The 7,845-nt window shown below is 42.0% G+C and overlaps 1 non-coding gene across 1 annotated transcript; it reads left to right on the top strand.

Moving 5' to 3' along the window:
- Positions 1 to 7,224: 7,224 nt before the first annotated feature.
- On the top strand, positions 7,225 to 7,331 carry LOC133041753 (U6 spliceosomal RNA). The gene has a single exon (XR_009689328.1). It is a non-coding gene; the product is annotated as a U6 spliceosomal RNA (small nuclear RNA).
- The last annotated feature ends 514 nt before the right edge of the window (positions 7,332 to 7,845 follow it).

Below are 7,845 nucleotides of genomic sequence, written 5' to 3'. Positions count from 1 at the left end.
TGCCCTTCCAGTGCAGGGGTTGTGGGTTTGATCCTGGTCAGGAAACTAAATTCCCACATGCTATGCAGTGTAGTCAAAAAGTAAAAAATAAACAAACAAAAATGAAGACATTGTCTTTTTTTTTGTCTCCAAGAAAATTCTTGTTTTGAAAAAGTCCACAATTTCTAAAAAAAAAAAAAATAAATCTAAAAATTAAATACATGAAAAGAAAATATTACTGATCATATTTCTACCTACATAGCAAGTGTTCCCAATTTTCATACCTACTTTTCCAGCCCTCAATCAAATGTACACATATTTTCACACCATTGTAGTCCTGGTGTACGTACCATTTTGCATGTTTTTTTTTCCATTTGCTATTATGCTGCATTTTCCCAAGTTTTATATTTTCATTGAAATTATCATTTTTAATTGCTGTCTAATATTCCATTGAGTCAATTACCACAATAAGCTTAGCCATTACTCTATTTTTGAAGAGTTGTTTCTATTATGCTAATACAGATAAAGCAGCCTTGGATATTTAAGTCCCTCATGATGTATCCAGTGTTTTAGATGGTTGCTGTTTGAGACAATCTATCGCACAGATATTGCTGGGAGTGCCCAGAGGGCAACCAGCTCTGTTGCCATTGAGGAAGACTGATCCTGTACACTGAACACCATTCATCACTCCAGTATCTTCCTGGCAGTAAGTTCATGGACCCACATCATGCCAAGTAGGCTGTGGAGCCACGGATGGTTTTAACTACACTTTTTGGTGGCATTCATCCAAATGGCAGCAATAACAGCATGTTCCTGTTTAAATCACATATACAACAACATTTGAGTGCTTCAATTAGTGAATTCCTCAATTTTCCTGGCTTCTGGGTAACTTCTGAAACCAGAGAATCCATTTGTAGGACTATACTTGTAGGCTATTTATTCTTTTTAATATTAAGAGTAGATTTTATTCATCCGTTATGAGGTTTCAGCACATGATGGTCCCCTCTGCCTGGAAAGCCTCCTGCACAGGGCTAACTCCTATTCATCTATCACATTTCAGAGCAAATGTCACTCTTGGGAAAGCCTTCTTTGATACTTCCTGCTCCAACCAGTTCAGTCTCCCAAGTGTATATTCTCATCATTTTCTCAACTTCCCTTTCATTGCATTGATCAGGTTGTAGCTATGTATACTTATATAAGTATCTGATGTCCATCTGTCCCTCCAGATGTAAGCTCCCTGGGGCTAAACCTGTTCTTGATCACTGTTCCCAATGCCTAGCACATAGTATATGATAAATAATTTTTTGAATGAATTAAATGTCATCAGGGACAGCTATGAGCCATTAGGTTAATGCAAGAGGAGAGAGGAGGAACCAAGGGACAAGGCTTGGCTATCTTAGCATGGTCCACGTCTTCATATTCAGCAAAAGCATTATGGTGACTTTGACAATGAATAAATCAAAGACTCACCATAACTTTTCTTTCTACAAATATTATAGAGCATTCACCATCAGTTTTTCCTCCCTTCTCTACTCTTTCATAATATATACATGCTTAAAGCACCTAGCCACTTTTGCTTCATCTTTATTTTACCTTTTCTTATAAAGTTGTGTTATTTTAGAGGGGCAAGGCTTGCTTTTTCCCTACCTCATCTTTTCATTACCAACAATGCTTAGGAGAAAATACATATTCAATAAACGTTAGTTCCTTTATCCTAAAATTCATATGGAATCTCAAAGGACCACAAAGAGCCACAATAATCTTGAAAAAGAAGAAAAAAATGGGAATATCACTCTTCTTGACTTCAAAATTGACTACGAAGCTATAGTAATTAAAACAGTGTGGTGTTGGCATGAAGATAGATATATAGAGACCAATGAATAAACTAGAAAGCCCAGAAATAAATCCTCATCCATATAGTAAAATGATTCACAGCTGGGATACCAAAATGGCATCAATTGGAAAAGGACAGTTTCTTTGACAAATAATGTTGGGAAAATTGGATATCTATATGCAAAAGAATAAAGTTGGATCCTTACCCTACACAATTTTACACAGAAATTTCTTAAAATGAATCAAAGACCTAAACATAAAAACTAAAACTGTAAAACTTTTAGAAGAAAATATAGGAGAAAGCTTCATGGTATTGGATTTGGCAATGATTTCTTGGCTGTGACAACAAAGACACTGGCAACAACAAAAATAAATTGAACTCCATCAAAATTAAAAACTTCTGGGCAGAAAGGATACAACCAACAGAAAAAAAGGCAACCCTTGGAATAGGAGAAAATATTTGTAAATCATATATCTGATAAGGAGTTAATATTCATAATATATAAAGAACTCCTTACTCAATAGTAACAAAATAAACAATTCTATTTTTATTTGTTTATATTTTTAACAGTTTGATTTCTAAATGAGCAAGATACTTGGATACACATTTCTCCAAAGAAGATATACAGATGGTCAATAAGTATATTAAAGGATGTTCAACATCACTAAATCATTGGGGAAATGCAAATCAAAACCACAATAAGACACCACCATACACCCATTAGGATGGCTACTCTGAAAAAGCACAATAGCAATAAAACAGAAAACAGTGAACATGGAAAAAGAAGTAGAGAAATTAGAATCTTAGTGCACTATTGGTAAGAATGTAAAATGGTGTAACCACCATGGAAAACAGTATAGCAGTTCCTCAGAAAATTAAACATAGAATTAGCATTTGATCTCACTATTGCACTTTTAGGTACATACCCAAAAGAATTAAAAGCAGGGACTCAAACATATATTTGCACACCCATGTTCACAGCAGCATTATTCACAAGCGCTGAAAGGTAGAAACAACCCAAGTGTCCATTGATGGATGAATGGATAAACAAAATATGGATATACCTACACTGGGATAATTTTCAGTCATGAAGAGCAAAGGAAAATCTGACACATGCTACAACATGGTTGACCATTCAGTTCAGCTCAGTCGCTCAGTTGTGTCCGAATCTTTGCAACCCCATGGACCGCAGCACGCCAGGCTTCCCTGTCCATCTCCATCACCAACCTCTGGAGCTTGCTCAAACTCACATCCATCAAGTTGGTGATGCCATCCAACCATCTCATCCTCTGTTGTCCCCTTCTCCTACCTTCAATCTTTCCCAGATCAGGGTCTTCTCTAATGAGTCAGTTCTTCGCATCAGGTGGCCAAAGTATTAGAGCTTCAGTTTCAGCATCAGTCCTTCTAATGAATATTCAGGACTGACTTCCTTTAGGATTGACTGGTTTGATCTCCTTACAGTCCAAGGGACTCTCAAGAGTCTTCTCCAACACCACAGTTAAAAAGCATCAATTCTCTGGTGCTCAGCTTCCTTTATGGTCCAACTCTCACATACATACGTGACTATTATGCTAAGTGATATATCCAATCACAAAAGTACAAATACTGTATAGTTCTGCTTATATGAGGTCCATAGCATTGTTAGATTTATAGAGACAGGAAGTAGAATGGAGGTTGCCAGGGAGCTGGGGGAAGGGTAAACAAGGGTTCAATGGATAGAGGAGTTTCAGTTTTGCAGGCTGCAAGCAGCTCAGTGAATGGTGGTGATGGTTGCAAAACAGTGTGAAAGGTTTGAATACCACTGAACTGCATGCTTTAAATGGTTAAAATGGTACATCTTATGTGTATTTTGCCACAATCGAAAAAAATAGTTGTTTTTCCACTATTCATAACAAGTGTGAATCCCCTCCTTGCCTAGAATGGCACCTTGCTTCCAGTATGTCCTAAGTAAATGTGAGAGTGAATGAGTGCCCAGAATCCCAGAGTTGGAAGGTGCCTTAGAAGCCATTTATGGAACCCTGTAGTCAGCTGACAAGTGTACCATTCCCATGTCTACAACCCCTAGGTTGTAGGACACTCCCCGCCTCTCAAAGCACCTCACCCCATTGTTGTATGCATTTTTTTTTTCACTAGAAAATTCTCCTTTAAGCAGAACTGAAATATAATTTTCTGGTAATATCTCTGCATCCTCAGTGGCCCTACCTCTACCTTCTGAGCCCAGAGAGAATAGGTCAAATTCTAGCTCACCTGACCACCATTATTCAATAGAAGGCAGAGCTCTGTACACTAGGAAAATTGAAGCTTACCCCAAATTCCTTCACACTGTGGTGCTGGAGAAAACTGTTGAAAGTCCCTTGGACAGCAAGGAGATCAAACCAGTCAATCTTAAGGGAGATCAACCCTGAATACTCACTGGAAGAACTGACGCTGAAGCTGAAGCTCCGGTACTTTGGTCATCTGATGTGAACAGACAACTCATTGGAAAAGTCCCTGGTGCTGGGAAAGACTGAAGGCAGGAGGAGAAGAGGGCGTCAGAGGATGAGATGGCTGGATGGCATCACTGATGCAATGAACATAAACTTGGGCAAACTCTGGGAGATGGTGAGGGACAGGAAGGCCTGGCGTGCTGCAGTCCATGGGGCTGCAAAGAGTCAGACACGACTGAGCGACTGAACAACAAGCCCAAATGCAAATTTTCCAGCCAGGAAATACTCTTTTTGTATTTAGACTCAAATGGAATAGCTGACCTTGATTCCTTTTAGAGATTCACCAAATGGCAGGAATATGGAAGCAACAAATGGGTCTGGTGGAGTCCACTTAGGGAGGGGACTCTGCTAATCAAAAAACAGGAAGTATTTAACCTGGAGCAGAGACGTCTCAGAAGATGCTACATGTTCTGAGGACTGTTCTATGGAAGAGGAAGCCGTGGAGTATAAGTTTGTGAAAGGCAGATTCAGCTCAATTATAAAAAAAATACTCCAAAACTATTCAAGCACATAAAAACTTAAACACTAAGTGACATATAGTAGATGCTCAATAAAGGGTATCAACCACTGATATTATCAGGCCCAGCTTGAGCATCACTGCCCTTTTGAATTCAGAAAATAGACACACACACACACAACTCATGCATCACATTGGGCTTTCTGTCACTATCCAAGCCTGGCACAGAGCATTCTAGAAACATTTCTGTTTTTAATACAAACGCACAGAGCATAGCTAGTTAAAAATGAAACAACTGTAAAAATGGTCGCTTCTGAGGAAGGACTATTCAAAGACTTTTGGTCTCGGATCCTGCTCACTCCAGAGTACCTTAAGACCTGTTTCTTCCCATTGAGCTGCAGCAGTTCTAACCTGGTTCCTCCCGGGGCTGGAATTCTCTGACCTTTTATGTCCTGGCAATGACTTCTATGCATTTTGGCAGTGACTGTCTGCATTTCTGATTCAACTCTGATCTCAGCCTCTCGGGTTTTCTCTCTCTCCTTCCATGGATGGCCAAGGTTTCTGCCACTCCTTCCGTTCCTGGAGCAATCCATGCTTTTGAAAAATGACCATGCCGATGGGAAGCTAATACTCCCAGCCTGCAGCAGGTCCTGTCAATCTGATTTTTAAATGATGGAGGAGGTTTGGGGACGAGGCTCAGGGTGGCATTAGCAGTCTCCGGGCTGATGCAATGATCCATTGAAAAGGAGAAAAGGATCTTCTGAAATGTGAGCACATTCACAGACCCAGAGGACAGAGAGGTATTTAGAGTGAACTGGAACAAACCTGCAACATCAGGTGCGTTCTGCCTTCAAAAATAGCTGCCAGTTAGAAAGGGTTATTTACATATTGATTTCATGCTAACTTTGTAATGGAATGTGCTGCCTGCCTGCCTGAGACCTAACAACTGTCATCATAATTTTTTCTAAAAATACAGTCAGAGAAAAACACTCAGTGAACTCTCCACTGGAAAGTGGCTGCCAAAGACCCCAGATCCAAAACTGACTGCCTCGACCACATCCAAAGGCAAGGACACTCAACATCCACCTCGAAGGGAACATTTCACAGCTGACCCTCCTTTCTTCCAATCAGCCTTCACTCAAAATTTTTTTTTTTTTTGTCATTCTAGAAAACCTGACTTGTTCTAAGGTGAAGGAGATGAGTCCGCCTCAGAACAGCCTTTATGGAAACTCCAACTGGCCCCTTATCAGAAATAATGCATCGGGACCAGAATCAGCCCACCAGCCCCAATGCCATATCCTGGGTGTGTTTCTGCCTCAGTTTCTCTCCATGGCTCTCTCCTAAGGATCCTCACTTCTCCTGTCTGTTAACAGCCAGCTTCCCGTGTTTCTCATTCAAGCTCCTTCTGAACCCCACAGGTTTGTCTCCATGGATCCTACAAAGCTGATCCTTGGCAGGGTTGACATCGCTCCCCAGCAAAATATTAGCAATTTAAATGCCTGATGGAACTGATTCGGTTGTGATCCTGGGCATATGGATGGCATATTTGCTGTGAGCTAGGTGAGATGAGTCCCAGAAGAACCGCGCCAGCCCCCACGCCCGACGCTGCCTTCCCTAGCCGTTCCCGGGACCGGCGGCCGTGTGAGCAGTTACCTCGGCCGGAGCCAGCCATAACTGCTGTCCACTTTGTTTCCAGCCGGGCCCCCACTGCTGGGGACAAATCTTTCATTCATAAAGAGTAGCTTGTTAGGCCAACTCCGGGGACTCTAAGGCCACTTAATTAAATTGGGGAAAGTCGCTTGGCCCGGGTGGGAAATTTGCACACAAAGGCACGGTGTCTGGCGTTTCCCTTCGACCAAACCGCTCACAACAAAACCACGACCTCACCCGCTCCCCAGCCCCCAGCTCTCCCTCTCTGCCCTCAGCACCCCCTCATTAGAGGGCATTTGTTTGGGAATGTTTTCCCAGCGATTCACTGACAGGCCTTTCATTCCTCCCTGGGCAATCAGGGGTGGCAAGTACAGGCTAAGAGCCCTCCAAGGCTGATTGCTGAAAGAATTTCCAAAAGTAAAGAGTGTAAACAGGTACATTGAAAAAGCCTCTTTTGAACAATTATGTAAACATTCCAAACACTATTTGAAAACTTTCACAGTGGAACTGTCAGATCGGAGCATTCTTGTCTAATTGCCCGCGCACAATGCACCCTGCAGACCCCCAGTTCTGAGAGAGTTTAGCTGGACGTGTGGGGCATCAGATAAAGAAAGTCAAGGGAACGTCGTCGTGTACAACTGCGTCTTTCTGTGTGTGTTCCCACCCCCTCGGCTTCCAGAAGAATCTTTTGGGAACAGGAGATTCTTTCTTCTGGGAGGATTTCTCCAGGACCCAGTCCAGTGCTCTGCACACAGGGTCAGTTGATGAGCCTGGAGATAAGATATTCCCAGATTCACTTCCATCAAAGCATCAAACAAGTGTTCACTTCGGCAGCACATATACTAAAATTGGAACGATACAGAGAAGATTAGCATGGCCCCTGTGCAAGGATGACATGCAAATTCGTGAAGCGTTCCATATTTTTTATAAAAGTATGAAAAATATAATAAAAATGAGAAATAATTTAAAAAAAAAGCATCAAACAATCATCCGGCAATACCAAGCAGAGTTGTTGGCCATGTTCCCCTCACCATAGGAATGGCTCCTTGCTTGCCTGTCTTGTCCTCCTCTAACAGGGCTTCCCTGGTAGCTCAGCTGGTAAAGAATCCACCTGCAATGCAGGAGACCCTGGTTCCATTCCTGGGTTGGGAAAATCCCCTGGAGAAGGCAGAGGCTACCCACTTCAGTATTCTTGGGCTTCGCTGGTGGCTCAGCTGGTAAAGAATCCGCCTGCAATGTGGGAGACCTGGGTTCGATCCCTGGGTTGAGAAGATCCCCTGGAGAAGGGGACAGCTACCCACTCCAGTATTCTGGCCTGGAGAATTCCATAGACTGTATAGTCCACGGGGTGGCAAAGAGTCGGAGAAAACTGAACATCTCTCACTTTCACTTTCTTTCTTGTCCTCCACTAGTCTCCTGTTTTCCTCTTTTCGCATACA

Source organism: Dama dama, chromosome 20 (genome assembly GCF_033118175.1).
Source record: "Dama dama isolate Ldn47 chromosome 20, ASM3311817v1, whole genome shotgun sequence".
Classification (NCBI taxonomy): domain Eukaryota; kingdom Metazoa; phylum Chordata; class Mammalia; order Artiodactyla; family Cervidae; genus Dama; species Dama dama.
The sequence above is the reverse complement of the archived record's forward strand: the minus strand, read 5'-3'. Positions and strand labels throughout refer to the sequence as shown.